This window comes from Engystomops pustulosus, chromosome 4, assembly GCF_040894005.1.
Source record: "Engystomops pustulosus chromosome 4, aEngPut4.maternal, whole genome shotgun sequence".
NCBI lineage: Eukaryota > Metazoa > Chordata > Amphibia > Anura > Leptodactylidae > Engystomops > Engystomops pustulosus.
In genome coordinates, this window is record NC_092414.1 from 122,954,916 (window position 1) to 122,973,407 (window position 18,492).

An 18,492-nucleotide genomic window follows, 5' to 3' on the forward strand; every position below is an offset into this window, starting at 1 on the left:
ATGGGGTATTGTTATACGCGGGAGGAAGAATTTATACATTTTTTGGAAAACACATTAATTTAGCCAAAAAAATGTACTTTCAAAATTGTATCGATTTTGTTTTAACCCCTGTAAAACAATTAAAGATTGAGCAAACTTCATAAAAGTTGTTTTACATACGTTGAGGGGTGTAATTTCTATAATGGGGTAATTTATGGGGTTTTACTTTTATTTAGGCCTCTCAAAGTGACTTGAAACCAGAGCAGGTCCCTCAATAGCAGGATTTTGTGTTTTTTATGAAAATGTGAAAAATTGCACCTAACATTCAATGGCCCATAACATCCTACAAAAATAAGAGTATGCATAAAAAACCATGTCCACATAAAGTAGACATTTGGTGAATGTTAGTTGTTAATTTTTTTTGCTGTTATGACTATGTGTGGAAAAAGTAGAACATTTTGAAGTTCGAAAACGGAGAATTTTTCCAAATTTTCTACAAACATCTGATTTTCTCATAAATAAATGCAAAACATACCACCAAAATTTTTCAACTATCATGAAGTACAATGTTTCACAAGATGGAGACTGGGGATGATTGAGCAGTGAATACTCAGACCCCAAATCTCAGGGCAGGGGGAGGGAAACAAAAAGGAGACAGGAGCGCTCTCCTCGTGTAATATAGTCAAAATTTTGTTTAAAATAAATAGATTAATAAATGGGTGCTCACTAGAGATGAGCGAGTATACTCGTCCGAGCTTGATGCTCGTTCGAGTATTAAGGTACTCGAAACGGCTCGTTGCTCGGACGAGTATTTCCCCTGCTCGAGATCGAGCATTTAATTAAAAAAACACAGTGAAGAACAATGAAGAATACAATAAAAACAGTGAACACAGTGAACACAGGATCATTTAAGTGAAAAACACAGTGAAAAACACAGTGAAGAATAGATTACAGATGTTCGGCACATCTGCTTACTTGTCGGAAGATACGCGCGGAACGGTGCAAACAAAATAGTATGTGAAGAACAATATATATGTGTGAAGAACACATTGAAGAACACGGTGAGCAGGACAGAGACAACGGGGAGCAGCACAGAGACACCGGGGAGCAGCACAGAGACACCGGGGAGCAGCACGGAGACATCGGGCAGCGGCACGGAGACATCGGGGCACGGAGACATCGGGGAGCGGTACGGAGACATCAGGGAGCGGCACGGAGACATCGGGGCACGGAGACATCGAGGAGCGGCACAGAGACATCGGGCAGCGGCACGGAGCGGCACGGAGACATCGGGGCACGGAGACATCGGGGCACGGAGACATCGGGGAGCGGCACGGAGACATCGGGGAGCGGCACGGAGACATCAGGGCACGGAGACATCGGGGAGCGGCACGGAGACATCAGGGAGCGGCACGGAGACATCGGGGCACGGAGACATCGGGGAGCGGCACGGAGACATCGGGCAGCGGCACGGAGCGGCACAGAGACATCGGGGCACGGAGACATCGGGGCATGGAGACATCGGGGAGCGGCACGGAGACATCGGGGAGCGGCACAGAGACATCGGGGAGCGGCACGGAGACATCGGGGCACGGAGACATCGGGCAGCGGCACGGAGACATCAGGCAGCAGCACGGAGACATCGGGGAGCAGCACGGAGACATCGGTGAGCAGCACGGAGACATTGGGGAGCAGCACGGAGACATCGGGGAGACTTCAGTGGAAGAAGAGCAGCGGATCCCGGGACAGCGTATCTCCCGACAAGTAAGCAGATGTGCCGAACATCTGCAATCTATTCTTCACTGTGTTTTTCACTTAAATGATCCTGTGTTCACTGTGTTCACTGTTTTTATTCTATTCTTCACTGTTCTTCACATCTGCTAACTTGTCGGGAGATAATATACGCGCGGAACAGTGAAGAATAGATTGCAGATGTTTGCATACATCTGCTAACTTATCAGAAGACATTCTTTTTCAATTAATTAACACATTTTATTCCCGAACCATGGTCCCTTTGAAAAATGCTCGAGTCTCCCATTGACTTCAATGGGGCTCGTTATTCGAGACGAGCACTCGAGCATCTGGAAAAGTTCATCTCGAATAACGAGCACTCGAGCATTTTAGTGCTCGCTCATCTCTAGTGCTCACCTTGGAGCACAAATAAATGTGCATGTAGAGTGGAACAGGAGATTTCCGCCGCCTGCTTCTTTCTACCTATATTTGCCCAGGTGGAGACCAATAGGTATTTTCATGCAGTCGACTTTTAGGCTCTGAGTTCCAGTAATGGAGCGGGATGAGGTAGCGCGTATCACGGAATGAACTCCCCAGCACGTTCTTAAAATTGCATAAGTTTATTGCTACGCGTTTTGGTCCGGTACCTGGACCTTCATCAGGCATGACGAAGGTCCGGGTACCGGACCGAAACGCGTACCTGGACCGAAATGCGTAGCAATAAACTTATGCAATTTTAAGACCGTGCTGGGGAGTTCATTCCGTGATAAGCGCTACCTCATCCCGCTCCATTACTGGAACTCAGAGCCTAAAAGTCGACTGAATGTTTCACAAGAAAACTATTTTAAAATCACTTGGATATGTTAAAGCGTTTCAAAGTTATAACCATTTATAGTGACACAGGGCAGATTTGAAAAAATGGGCCGTGTCAGGAAGGTGAAAAGTGGCCTCGGCATTAAGGGGTTAAAGAGTTTTTAAATTATCTACTTAAGCATTATCATTATTTATTATAATGTTTAGAGCATATACCATGGTGCTGCACATTCAATAAGGGGTTCACAAACATTACATTAAGGCAAGAAAAGATGCAAGTGCATATGCAAAAACTACAGTGATCAGGAGATAAGTGGAAGGAAGACCCTGCCCATGAGGGCTCACAATTAGAGATGAGCGAGCACTAAAATGCTCGAGTGCTCGTTACTCAGGTCGAAGTTTTCCTGATGCTCGAGTGCTCGTGTCGAATAACGAACCTCATTGAAGTCAATGGGAGACTCGAGCATTTTTCACTGAAAGAACACATTGAAAGAACACTAAAGAAGAACACATTGCTGTTGTTTTCAGATGTTTTCACTGAAAGAACACAGTGAAGAACACATTGCAGATGTTCCGTACATCTGCTAACTTATCGGAAGACACGCGTGCCGAATGGTGTTCTTCACAATAGTATATGAAGAACAATATGTGTGAAGAACACATTGCAGATGTTTCCATACATCTGCAATGTGTTCTTCACTGTGTACTTTCTGTGCTCGGGCTGGGCTGTGATGTGATCAGGGTCGGACTGTTGGTTCGGCTCCAGCCCGCTCCGCTCCAGCCTCCACTTCAGCCCCCGCTCCTCTCCTATATGCCCACTCTGTTTCGCTCCAGCCCCGCTGCGCTCCTCCATGCCTGCTCCAGCCCCTGCTCCGCACCTCCATGCCCCCTACAGCCCCGCTCCGCTCCTCCATGCCCGCTCCAGCCCCCGCTCCGCTCCACTTCAAGAGGACCTGTCACCCTGGAAAACCCACCCACCAAATGTGCCCCTCATAATCCTCCCCCCAGCCCCTTTCTCCCTTGCCATTTTTTTTTAATTTATGTGCAGTAAATTCATTTAAACCGATCCAACCTCTTACTACAGAAGAGGTCGGATCCTGTATCTGGCATGCCCCAGCCAGCGGTCGCATTGAGGAGAAGTCGGCAGCATCGCATCGCTGCCGGCTCTCCATGGTGCAGCCACGCCGCCCCAACAGCGCCCCAGCACTGGTCTGGTTGACTCACATTGCCGGCCGGGAGAGCCTGCAGCGATGCGATGCTGCCGGCTTCAGCCTCCGCTCCTGCATGCCTGATCCAGCCTCTGCTCCGTGATGCCTGCTCCGTTTCGCTCCATTATGAGTATGCTAATGCTCGAACGAGCATCAAGCTCGGACGAGTATACTCGCTCATCTTTATTCACATTCTATATGGAAGATGGAGACATGAGGTGAGAGAGCAGAGCAGTGTAGTTATTGGGGCACATTTACTAAGGGCTGTGAGACAGTTTTCTGTCAGACTTTGCACGTTCTTTTATGTGCAAACTGCTTGTACATGTATTTAAGAAGAGTCTGCGCCACATTTGTGTCAAACGCAACCATATTGTGTCACGGCTGCACTATTCTTCATGCGTTCCGGTGCTCAGTCAGACCATGCGCCACATTTAACATGCAAAGTCTGACAAAACTGTCACGCCCCATGTTAAAGGTGCACCAAATAAAAGTGTTGCACTCTATTGGGGCAATGCGCCAAAGAAAAAAAAAGTAAAATAACTGTCTCCTGTTATAATATATAATTCCAATATGTAGTAGTGATGAAGAATAAGACAGAAAGAAGTAATGTTTGGATGCTTGTTACTCCATGTTTAGAAATTTTTTACAGAACATGAATAAAGTGTTAAAACTGTGTGGGTTTTACGTGTACTTATTGAGAAACCTTTTGCATATATTAATATTGCAAAAACAGCAAAGCATTGAAGGGGGTTTGGAATTATAACCTGGTTGGTTTCTTCTACAATTTTTTTTAATTTTTTTTTCTCAACTTAGACAAAGAAGTCTCATCTGATGCAACTTAGTCTCAACTAAGTCTAAAAAAAAAAGTCTGAAGAGTAGTAGAAAAATCCAAAGTGGGTCGTAATTCCCTCCTATATGTGTAGAATTAATATTTGTTATATTTGTTACCATTCTAGAACATAATGTCATTTATGTTGAACAATTATTGTACCGTATATACTCGTGTATAAGCCAAGTTTTTCAGCACAAAAAATGTGCTGAGAAACCTCACCTTGGCTTATACACGAGTCAATAAAAAAATATAAACTTATATACTCACCCTCTGCTCAGTATGGCTCCCCGATGTCAGCGCGGCTTCTCTTCTGTCATCCCCACGGCTCCTCTTCTTTCTTGGGTCTTCTGTAACAGCCGGCATAGACGTGGCCATGCTATCTGCCGGCAGGCGCTGGGTGGGCTGGCTGTATACTACTGGGGGCTGGCAATCTGTCTACTATAGGTAGCTGGCTGTATACTTCATGGGGCTGGCTGTATACTACAGGGGGCTGGCTGGCTATATACCGCTGGGGGCTGGCAGGCAGTATACTACATGTGGCTGGCTGTATACTATAGAGGGCAGGCTGGCTGTATACTACATGGGGCTGACTGGCTGTATACTACATGGCAGCAAGCTGTCTGTATACTACAGGGGGTAGGCTGGCTGTATACTACTGGGAGCTGGCTGGCTATATACTACTTTGGGCTGGCTGGCTATATACTACTGGGGGCTTTAACCAATGCATATACCTCCCTTGGCTTATACTCGAGTCAATAAGTTTTCCCAGTTTTAGGTGGTAAAATTAAGGATCTCAGCTTATACAGTATATACAGTACTTAATATCCTAAATCTTGCATCAGTCCAGACAAGTTAGGCCTTATTAACAAAGCCAGGTGCTCCCTAGTGTCATAACCTCTCTATTCTAAGCCTAGCATGTCCCATGTTTTGCATGGTGGTCACCCTGCTCAGTCACAGGGAACTAGGTGCTCACTGGACCGTGATCGGGTACGAGAAACCTCTATGGGTGCCATACTGCAGTTCAGGGATCTATTTTTTTTCTGTTGCAGACTCTGTCTACAACTATACCAACCAGATGTTTAAAATATTTAATGGGGAGGCGGGGCTTGCTGATGGCCAAGTGAAGTCGCACATTGTGAGAGCTCCAGCACCCATAACTTCTGATCACATCATTAAGCCACCACAAACCTCCCAGCGGGTGAGGGTGGGTCCTAGGAAACCAGTGAACCGCCAAATGAGCCTCCCGGACGCAGTGTGTGGCTCAATCATCCAGTTTCTAGACATCCCCAGGACTCCGGGCTTGCCGCTGAGGCAGATAAGATTGCGCCAGAACACAAGGCACCGGCTGCCGTGCGTAGCACCCTGCAGCTGAGCTCAGCACCCGTTGCCCATCCCCGCAAGCCAGCAACACAAACGGAGAGGCATATTGCACCAGGAGGTGCATCTGGCAGCATTGAGGTAGGCTCAATGACAGCGGGTCAGTGAATCAGCTTACCTCCCCACAACTCAGTGGCTCTCCCTGTCTTACCTTTAGTCCAGAGAGGTCCCAGCATGGTCAGCAGGTCAACAGTCTCCCCATCACCACTGTACACCTTTAAAACATTTTTTCCTATCTCTGCATACAAGACAAAACCCACCATGTCCCAACTTTCCTTCTGCACATTTAATGTGAGAGGCCTAAATGCTCCAAATAAGAGAGGCCAGATTCTTTCCGCCTACATCACAAACATATAATGTTAGCCATTTTGCAAGAGACAGATTTTTGCGCACTACACATGCCCAAATTCCACCTGGTTTCACAGCCCGAATCCGGACACAGCATACAATTTTAGCAACATCCATTGATTCCAAGGGTAGGTATCTTTTGCTTAAGTTTTCATATGCCAACAAAATATATACTTTCGCTAACATTTATTTTCCTAACTATGGACAAGTCTCCTTCGGCATCTCAACATTGTGGATGCTTGCAGAGTTCGCCATTGGCTCACAGATCAACCTGCCCTTTGAACCTTTACCTCAACAGGTAAGTCCGCCATTCCTCTTAGCCAGCTGAATAGACTGAGGAGATCGCTGAGAGAAATGTACCTAATCAATATGCGGAGAACCTTGCACCCTCACGACAAGGACTATTTATACCACTCCCTAGCACACAACAGCTACCATAATATAGACCAACTGTTTCTCTCCCACCAGCTCATTGATCTGACACCTAAGTGCTCTATAGACAGCTTCCTGTGGTCTGACGATTTGCCAGTAATGGGATCTCTGGCGATCTTCGCCTCTGCACCACGTATCAACACATGGAGACTTAATGAGAACCTATTAAATGACTACCTATGTGTCACTGATCCAGGCGTGTCTCTTAGAATGCACTATCCGAAATTCCAATGCTCCGCTCCTATGGGAAACATTAAAAGGTAATATCAGGGGTGTCCTGATGTCACGTGGCTCGCAACTTAAAAAATCTCACAAAATGTTTCCATTGGTCCAAGACCTGCTGTGGCAATGGGGTGGGCTCTATGCTCCACATATGGTGGGAATGCAGACCTGTACAGGACCTCTGGTGGGGCATCTTTGATCTCTATAATAACATTTGCAGGCGTAAGATCAAACCAACTCCGAGCTGGCGCTTCTGTCCATGTTTTCTGGAACCATTGCAAAAATACAAAAAAGCCTACTACCTCACTTTCTTGTGGCGATGAAACAAATAATCCCCAGATTTTGGAGATCAACTGAGGCACCTACCAGATTGCAATGGATAGAGGCACAAGACTCATTCAGCCACATGGAGGAGATAAGGGTGAGCGATGAGGGAAGATACAAACAATACCATGCCGCATGGTCTGTTGGGATCGACTTCCGGCCTATACCCGCTGTACGTGATTGGCTGACAGCGGGTGGTGACCTACACGAACCAAGAGTGTAGGCACAGGACAGGAAGGGCTTCCATAATGCCCTCCTCCCTTCCCCCTGTACCCCTCTACTCTTCCACGCTCTTCCTTCCCTAGTTCCTATTACCCTTCTTCGTATTGTCTTCTCTTATTGTTTGTAATTAGAGATGAGCGAGTATACTTGTCCGAGTATACTGCTCGGTCGAGTATTAGCATACTCGGACCGGCTCGTTGCTCGGACGAGTATCTTGCCGGCTCGAGATCGAGCATTAAATTATTAAAAGACAGTGAAGAACAGTGTTTACAGTGAAGAATAACACATTACACATGTTTACAGATGTTTTCCTTGTAAGAACACATTGAAAGAACACTTTGCAGGTGTTCGCGTGTGTCTTCCGCTAAGTTAGGAGATGTGCGCGAACATCTGGAATGTGAACAATAGTGTTCTTTCAATGTGTTCTGCACTTAAATGGTCCTTTGTTCACTGTTTTCACTGTTTTTATTCTAATCTTTAATGGGGTTCGTTATTCGATACGAGCACTCGAGCATTGGGAGAAGTTTGTATCGAATAACGAGCACCCGAGCATTTTAGTGCTCGCTCATTTCTATTTTTTATACATCCCATAGTTTATAGATTATATTTAAACAGTTATCTTTTAACAGTTGTTACTTTTAATGATAACCTATCATATTGATTGCGATGTATACTATCCTCCAATGGACGCACCCAAATACCTCCTGTATACATACATATACGAATGTTGCAAGTCTTATAATATTGTACTTCATGCCGTAACATATTGCAATGATCAATAAAGTTTGTTGTTGAACTATAAAATATATAATGGGGCACATTTACTAAGGGCCATGCCCCATGTTTCTGTCGAACTTTGCACATTCTTTTAGTTGCAAACCGGTTGCACATGGATTTAAGAAGTGCTATAACCACATATTCTAGCTAGCTGCACTATTCCGTATGCAACACAAATTTCTGCACATAGGCGTTTCGGTACACAGGTGGGGCAGGTGCTATATTTATCACATACAGAGTCTGACATAAGTGTGTCGTACGCCCCATGTTAAAGGTGCACCAAAAAAAGTCAGAGCAGTGCACGGAGCGCCAGATTCATGCAGAACGGGTGCCACAATTCATGATTGTGCGGTTTGCACTGTTTTAAGTAAATGTGCCATACATGCAAGTATAAGTAAAAGTGTATTTTACGTCTTTCTTCTGGTTTAAAATGTACCTGGTCCTGGTACCTGTGAACCTGGTCCACAAAAGGAAATTACAGCATTTATGCAGGCCATTTTACTGCAGTGGTATATAACAGAAAATATGCATTGCAAAATGGCAGGTATTCCCACAAAAAAATCCAGATTCCCAGTGGAACATGGAATTGCATTTTCTTCTGCCGAAGACAAGCCCTCGTATGGCTCTGTAAACTGAAGAATAAAATAAAAATGGCTTTTTGAAGGGTAGGAATAAAAAACATAAATGCATTAATGGAAAAAGGACCCATCATTAAAAGATTAAAAGACCATGTTGGGTCCAAATACATAACATAAAATTCATAAAATGTATTCTTTCTTTTTCTGATGACTGTATTTACATTACATTTTATGCATTTCAATTTCAAGCTGTTCAAAGTGTTTCAACTTTATCATATCGCTTCATGAAATTCATATATTCTGGACTGGGAATACTGTAGTAGGAACCAGTCTTAATGTTTAATTTTAGTGTATAATTATTCATTTTATAGTACATGAAATGGTTCTAAAATACATATTGAAATGTAACATGAGTGCCTCAGAAAGTATTTTTTAGCATTTTACGTAATGAGTATTGGAGCTTGGACTAAGGACTGAGTCAGCTATCTTTAAAAGTTTGTTACAGTCTTTCAATGCCATTTGTCCTCTAATCACTATTCAAAATGCTAAGTTATTCAAATGAACTGCTAAGGTTATTTAATGTATCTGAGAGCAATGACGGCCATTAACGGGCCAGTACAGCAAAAATCTTGTTCTTATTATTACTAAGTTGAGCTATTTCTGTTCATCATCCTGACAGGTTTTCTTCTGAGTTCCGGCCATTCCCACAAATGTGGGCTAGTAGTGTTGTTTGATCCCATTGACTCATTGTCCTAAAGCCTTGTATGGCAATACTAAATGCATAACATCTACTGAAGGGTATTGTGAAGCACTGGAGCAAATTTAAAAAAAGAAGAAAAACTTAAGTCATCAGTTTTTTTAAAGCTCACACCAATTAAGAGAATAAGCTTCATCCTTTATAACCCTTTGGTTTGCTTTACTTTTCTTCCTTACCAGTCTTTTCTTTTTCTTAGTTACTAAGTTAAAAAATGCAGATTCTGAAGAAAAAAATGTCCATTTCATGGATGTTTCATGTTATCAAAGCTGACAAACAGATTTTTTGCATATTGGTTAAAGGGACCCCTTTTCCTGTCACTGGCTATTCTCACTATGCCATAAATATGCTTTTTGTTAGATAAGGTTGTATTTCAGTCATTGTCATTGGGACTGAAATAATTTATTTTCCAGCGCTGTTCAACGACTCTTCACACACAGTAGGGTTCTAGATGTCTTGTCAACCGTTTTCTATGATTTATCTTGTCAATGAGGAATCCTTTTTCAATCTCATTATTCTACATTAACTATGGCATTAATGGATTCATGCCCATTGTGTTTTAGGTTTTTTCACATTCCACTAGCTAAAGATCAGTAGAACAGGTAATTTCACAGACTCCCCATTGTTTTTGATAGATAGCAATACTGGCAGGACCAAAGGAAGCTGGCTTATTGGCTATGTTATTATGACTATGACGAATTTACAAAGGCAGAAACCAATTCACAAGTCAACATTTAGAAGAAAAGTTAACTAATAACAGCTGAGGCCAGATACATGTAGAGTTCCATTTGTTTGATCGGTTTAGAAGTTGATACAAACTATTTTTATTGCTACAGCAATACTGTTTTCTAATTTTTCCAATTTCACATAATTGTTCCCCAATTTTAGCCATTAAATATTTCTGTCCTAAGTAGCATTTTGAAGCTTTACCACCCTCCAATTTATTAATGATTTTAGCAATTTTCCTCAATTTCATGAAATGGTTTCAGAAAAAAAGAAAATGCAGGTGAAAACCAAATACAAAATATAGTAATACTAAAATATTGATTTGTAAAGAGTTGCACAATTAAATGGCACTATATAAATAGAATACGAATAGAATAATAGTTACTAATTTTACTTATAGAGATGTAGGATAGCCTTCTAGACCACTGAAAAATAATTGAAGGGGAAAAAAATATTTCTCTTATATTTACTGATATCTTTAAAGAATCTGGTATCCTGGCAAATTTAAATAATAATAAAAACATATTAAATGTATTATAAATAAACTGTTTTCAAAAGGGGTTCATTTAGGTTTCCTACAACTAAAACATAATCAACAAATTTTCAGAGACAGTTTGTTAATAGGCATCTGTGTAACAGATGGCTCTCGCTGTTTGGCATAAGGGCATGGTGCATCTAGTAGTGTTATGAAAAAATATAGGCTTTTATTAATGAAAGACAATGCTAGCAACTTTCATTTACAGTTAAATACAAGAAATACTGTGAACAAAAGATGTTAAAACTGCAACACCCAGATATAAAGTATTTGGGAAAAATGTCATGCTATCAAATGTAAACTAATGTTATAATTGCATGAGTATCAATCGTAAAAATAATAATAATTATTAATTAATAATTAGAGATGAGCGAACATGCTCGTCCGAGCTTGATGCTCGGTCGAGCATTAGGGTACTCGAAACTGCTCGTTACTCGGACGAATACTTCGCCCGCTCGAGAAAATGGCAGCTCCCGCCGTTTTGCTTTTTGGCGGCCAGAAACAGAGCCAATCACAAGCCAGGAGACTCTGCACTCCACCCAGCATGACGTGGTACCCTTACACGTCGATAGCAGTGGTTGGCTGGCCAGATCAGGTGACCCTGGGATAGACTAGCCGCTGGCCGCGCTGCTCGGATCATTCTGTCTCTGGATGCCGCTAGGGAGAGAGCTGCTGCTGGTCAGGGAAAGCGTTAGGGTGTTCTATTAGCTTACTGTTAGGCAGGAGTGATTCTCAAAGAACCCAACAGCCCTTCTTAGGGCTACAATAACGTTCTACTTTTTTTATTTTAATTTGCATCTTTTACCATTTTGTGAGGAATTAGCAGGGGGACTTGCTACCGTTGTGTTTAGCTCTTAGTGGCACACATATCCATAGCAAAGACCGAAGTGGGAAAATTCAGTAGGGGTTGGATTTCTATTAGGCAATAACTCAGTGTCATCTCATCTGGCATAGTAGTGTGCTTCCTTTGATACTTGGCTAGAAAATAGCCATAGGAGAATACAAACAGCTTCTTGAAGCCTACAGTAGCGTTCTATATATTTGATTTCTGGTTGATCTGCTGGTGGCTGTAGTTTCTGCAGTGCATGTACTTGCCAATTCTGAGCAATTTGTAGTGAGACTTGCGACCGCTGTGTTCTGCGCTTAGTGGCGCACATATCCATAGCAAAGGCCGAAGTGGGAAAATTCAGTAGGGGTTGGATTTCTATTAGGCAATAACTCAGTGTCATCTCATCTGGCATAGTAGTGTGCTTCCTTTGATACTTGGCTAGAAAATAGCCATAGGAGAATACAAACAGCTTCTTGAAGCCTACAGTAGCGTTCTATATATTTGATTTCTGGTTGATCTGCTGGTGGCTGTAGTTTCTGCAGTGCATGTACTTGCCAATTCTGAGCAATTTGTAGTGAGACTTGCGACCGCTGTGTTCTGCGCTTAGTGGCGCACATATCCATAGCAAAGGCCGAAGTGGCAAAATTCAGTAGGGGTTGGATTTCTATTAGGCAATAACTCAGTGTCATCTCATCTGGCATAGTAGTGTGCTTCCTTTGATACTTGGCTAGAAAATAGCCATAGGAGAATACAAACAGCTTCTTGAAGCCTACAGTAGCGTTCTATATATTTGATTTCTGGTTGATCTGCTGGTGGCTGTAGTTTCTGCAGTGCATGTACTTGCCAATTCTGAGCAATTTGTAGTGAGACTTGCGACCGCTGTGTTCTGCGCTTAGTGGCGCACATATCCATAGCAAAGGCCGAAGTGGCAAAATTCAGTAGGGGTTGGATTTCTATTAGGCAATAACTCAGTGTCATCTCATCTGGCATAGTAGTGTGCTTCCTTTGATACTTGGCTAGAAAATAGCCATAGGAGAATACAAACAGCTTCTTGAAGCCTACAGTAGCGTTCTATATATTTGATTTCTGGTTGATCTGCTGGTGGCTGTAGTTTCTGCAGTGCATGTACTTGCCAATTCTGAGCAATTTGTAGTGAGACTTGCGACCGCTGTGTTCTGCGCTTAGTGGCGCACATATCCATAGCAAAGGCCGAAGTGGCAAAATTCAGTAGGGGTTGGATTTCTATTAGGCAATAACTCAGTGTCATCTCATCTGGCATAGTAGTGTGCTTCCTTTGATACTTGGCTAGAAAATAGCCATAGGAGAATACAAACAGCTTCTTGAAGCCTACAGTAGCGTTCTATATATTTGATTTCTGGTTGATCTGCTGGTGGCTGTAGTTTCTGCAGTGCATGTACTTGCCAATTCTGAGCAATTTGTAGTGAGACTTGCGACCGCTGTGTTCTGCGCTTAGTGGCGCACATATCCATAGCAAAGGCCGAAGTGGCAAAATTCAGTAGGGGTTGGATTTCTATTAGGCAATAACTCAGTGTCATCTCATCTGGCATAGTAGTGTGCTTCCTTTGATACTTGGCTAGAAAATAGCCATAGGAGAATACAAACAGCTTCTTGAAGCCTACAGTAGCGTTCTATATATTTGATTTCTGGTTGATCTGCTGGTGGCTGTAGTTTCTGCAGTGCATGTACTTGCCAATTCTGAGCAATTTGTAGTGAGACTTGCGACCGCTGTGTTCTGCGCTTAGTGGCGCACATATCCATAGCAAAGGCCGAAGTGGCAAAATTCAGTAGGGGTTGGATTTCTATTAGGCACTAACTCAGTGTCATCTCATCTGGCATAGTAGTGTGCTTCCTTTGATACTTGGCTAGAAAATAGCCATAGCAATAGGATAGGATTGTTTGGTTTTAAAAACTCAAAAAAAAACAAAAAACACAAAAAAAAAAAAAAAACACAAAAAAACACAAAAAAAAAAAAAAAGAAGTAAAAAAAAAAAAAAGGTATAACTCTCATTTTAAAAATGTTTAACCCGAGGGCTAGGGGTAGAGGACGAGGGCGGGGACGTGGGCGTCCAACTACTGCAGGGGTCAGAGGCCGTGGTCCTGGGCGGGGTGAGACACCACCTGCTGATGAGGGAGCAGGGGAACGCCGCAGAGCTACACTCCCTAGGTTCATGTCTGAAGTTACTGGGACTCGTGGTAGAGCACTGTTGAGGCCAGAACAGTGCGAACAGGTGATGTCGTGGATTGCTGACAATGCTTCGAGCAATTTGTCCACCACCAGTCAGTCTTCCACGCAGTCCACCCATGTCACCGAAATCCCCACTCCTCCAGCTCCTGCACCTCAGCCTCCTCCCCCCCAGTCTGCCCCCTCCCAGGAAAATTTGGCATTTGAACCGGCATACTCTGAGGAACTGTTTTCTGGACCCTTCCCACAGTCACAAACCACTTGTCCGGTTGCTGCTGAGCAATTTTCCGATGCCCAGGTTTTCCACCAGTCACAGTCTGTGGGTGATGATGACCTTCTTGACGTAGTGGAAGTGTGTAAAGAGGTGTCCGACGATGAGGAGACACGGTTGTCAGACAGTGGGGAAGTTGTTGTCAGGGCAGGAAGTCCGAGGGGGGAGCAGACTGAGGGATCGGAGGATGATGAGGTGACAGACCCAAGCTGGGTTGAGAGGCCGGGTGAACACAGTGCTTCTGAGACGGAGGAGAGTCCTCGACCTGAACAGGTTGGAAGAGGCAGTGGTGGGGCCAGACGGAGAGGCAGGGCCAGAGCTGGTGCATCAGCGCCACTGTCAACTAGTGAAGCTCCCGTGGTGAGGGCTCTTGCGGCGAGGGCTAGATCTTCAGAAGTGTGGAGGTTCTTTAAGGAAACACCGGATGACCGACGGACTGTGGTGTGCAACATTTGCCAAACCAGGCTCAGCAGGGGTTCCACCACTACTAGCTTAACTACCACCAGTATGCGCAGGCATATGAATGCTAAGCACCCCACTCAGTGGCAACAAGCCCGTTCACCTCCGGCCGTGCACACCACTGCTCCTTCCCCTGTGTCAGCTGCTAGTCAGCCCCCTGCCCAGGACCCTGCCACAAAAACCCCATCGTCGCCTCCACGATCCTCCACAGCATCCACCAGCGTTCAGCTCTCCATACCCCAGACGCTGGAGCGGAAACGCAAATATAGTGCAACCCACCCGCACACCCAAGCCCTTAATGTGCACATCTCCAGATTGCTTAGCCTGTAGATGCTGCCCTATAGGCTAGTCGAGACCGAGGCCTTTCGCAACCTCATGGCGGCGGCCGCCCCTCGGTATTCGGTCCCCAGCCGCCACTACTTTTCCCGATGTGCCGTCCCAGCCCTGCACCAGCACGTGTCAGACAACATCATCCGTGCCCTGACCAACGCCGTTTCTGACAAGGTCCACCTGACCACGGACACGTGGACGAGTGCTGCCGGGCAGGGCCACTATATATCGCTGACGGCACATTGGGTTAACTTGGTGGAGGCTGGGACCGAGTCTGACCCTGGGGCTGCTCATATACTGCCGACGCCGAGGATTGCGGGGCCTACCTCGGTCCAGGTGTTTCAGGCCTACTATGCCTCCTCCTCCTCCCACCCCTCCTCCACCTCCTCCTCCGAACTACCATCCATGGGCACGGCGCCATCAGTCGGTAGCTCTAGGCACAGCAGCAGTGCCGTCGCTAAGCGACAGCAGGCGGTGCTCAAACTGCTGAGCCTAGGCGACAAAAGGCACACCGCCCAAGAGCTATTACAGGGCATCACGGCGCAGACTGATCTGTGGCTGGCACCGCTGAACCTCAAGCCGGGAATGGTTGTGTGTGACAACGGCCGTAACCTGGTGGCGGCTCTGCAACTCGGCAGACTGACACATGTGCCATGCCTGGCCCATGTGTTAAATCTGATAGTGCAGCGTTTCCTCAAGACATACCCCAATCTGTCTGATTTGCTCACGAAGGTGCGCCGCATCTGTGCGCATTTCAGGAAGTCCAGCCCAGATGCTGCCACTCTCAGGGCAGCGCAGCGCCGCCTCCAACTGCCCGCTCACCGACTGTTGTGCGACGTGCCCACGAGGTGGAATTCAACACTGACCATGTTATCCAGAGTTTACCAGCAGCGCAGAGCGATTGTAGACTGCCAGATGTCAACTTCCACCAGAACTGGTAGTCAGGTCAGTCAGCTTCCTCAAGTCTACAATGAGGAGTGGACGTGGATGTCTGATATCTGTCAGGTGCTGAGTAACTTTGAGGAGTCAACACAGATGGTCAGTGGCGATGCCGCCATCATCAGCCTCACCATCCCGCTGCTTGGCCTGTTGAAAAACTCTCTGGTCAGCATGAAGTCGGAAGCTTTGCGCTCGTCACAAGAGACGGGGGAAGAATATTCCCTTGTTGATAGCCAAAGCACCCTGAGGTCTGTTTCTCAGCGCATATCGGAGGAGGTGGAGGTGGAGGAGGATGAGGAGGAAGAGGAGGAGAATGTTGGCGAGACACAAGAGGGGACCATTGTTGAGTCCTTCACTGTTCAGCGTGTATGGGCAGAAGAAGAGGAGTTGGAGGAGTTGGAGGAGGAGGAAATGGACAGTCAGGCCAGTGAGGGGAGTGAATTCTTACGCGTTGGTACTCTGGCGCATATGGCAGATTTCATGCTAGGCTGCCTATCCCGTGACCCTCGCGTTCAAAGAATTTATTCCAGCACCGATTACTGGGTGTTCACTCTCCTGGACCCACGGTACAAGCAAAATCTTCCCACTCTCATCCCTGGAGAGGAAAGGAGTGTGAGAATGCATGAATACCAGCAGGCCCTGGTGCACAAGCTGAAACAGTATTTCCCTTCTGACAGCGCTAGCGGCAGAGTGCGTAGTTCTGCGGGACAAGTAGCGAGGGAGAGTAGGCGAGCAGGCAGCTTGTCCAGCACTGGCAAGGGTACGCTTTACAAGGCTTTTGCCAGCTTTATGTCACCCCAGCAAGACACTGTCACCTGTCCCCAGTCTCGGCAGAGTAGGGCTGATCTTTACAGAAAGATGGTGAGGGAGTACGTAGCTGACCATACCATCGTCCTAAATGATCACACAGCTCCCTACAACTACTGGGTTTCAAAGCTGGACATGTGGCACGAACTGGCGCTGTACGCCTTGGAGGTTCTTGCCTGCCCTGCCGCTAGCGTCTTGTCCGAGCGGGTTTTCAGTGCAGCTGGTGGCATCATCACCGATAAGCGTACACGCCTGTCGACTGACAGCGCTGACAGGCTGACGCTTATTAAAATGAATAAAGGCTGGATTTCTCAGAATTTCCAATCTCCACCAGGTGAAGGAAGCTCAACCTGAATAATTGATCCACTCCTCCTCCTCCTCATTTTCCTCCTTCTCCTCCTCTTTGTACAGTAAAGCAGAGGAAAATGGCTATTTTTTGACAGGGCCCACTGGCTCTTGCTATAGTACTTCATGCATTTAATTTTTCTGGAGGGCCACCTACCCGGTCCTCTGTTTGAAACAATTTTTGTGAGTGCCACATACAGGCACTCAATCTATTCCATTTTTCTGGAGGGCCACCTACCCGGTCCTCTGTTTTAAAAAATTTTTGGGACTGCCACATACAGGCACTCAATCTATTCCATTTTACTGGAGGGCCACCTACCTGCTCCTCTGGTTTGAAACATTTTTGGGACTGCCACATACAGGCACTCAATCTATTCCATTTTACTGCAGGGCCACCTACCTGCTCCTCTGGTTTGAACAATTTTTGGGACTGCCACATACAGGCACTCAATCTATTCCATTTTACTGGAGGGCCACCTACCTGCTCCTCTGGTTTGAAACATTTTTGGGACTGCCACATACAGGCACTCAATCTATTCCATTTTACTGCAGGGCCACCTACCTGCTCCTCTGGTTTGAACAATTTTTGGGACTGCCACATACAGGCACTCAATCTATTCCATTTTACTGGAGGGCCACCTACCTGCTCCTCTGGTTTGAAACATTTTTGGGACTGCCACATACAGGCACTCAATCTATTCCATTTTACTGCAGGGCCACCTACCTGCTCCTCTGGTTTGAACAATTTTTGGGACTGCCACATACAGGCACTCAATCTATTCCATTTTACTGCAGGGCCACCTACCTGCTCCTCTGGTTTGAACAATTTTTGGGACTGCCACATACAGGCACTCAATCTATTCCATTTTACTGGAGGGCCACCTACCTGCTCCTCTGGTTTGAAGAATTTTTGGGACTGCCACATACAGGCACTCAATCTATTCCATTTTACTGGAGGGCCACCTACCTGCTCCTCTGGTTTGAAACATTTTTGGGACTGCCACATACAGGCACTCAATCTATCCCATTTTACTGGAGGGCCACCTACCTGCTCCTCTGGTTTGAAACATTTTTGGGACTGCCACATACAGGCACTCAATCTATTCCATTTTACTGCAGGGCCACCTACCTGCTCCTCTGGTTTGAACAATTTTTGGGACTGCCACATACAGGCACTCAATCTATTCCATTTTACTGGAGGGCCACCTACCTGCTCCTCTGGTTTGAAACATTTTTGGGACTGCCACATACAGGCACTCAATCTATTCCATTTTACTGCAGGGCCACCTACCTGCTCCTCTGGTTTGAACAATTTTTGGGACTGCCACATACAGGCACTCAATCTATTCCATTTTACTGGAGGGCCACCTACCTGCTCCTCTGGTTTGAAACATTTTTGGGACTGCCACATACAGGCACTCAATCTATTCCATTTTACTGCAGGGCCACCT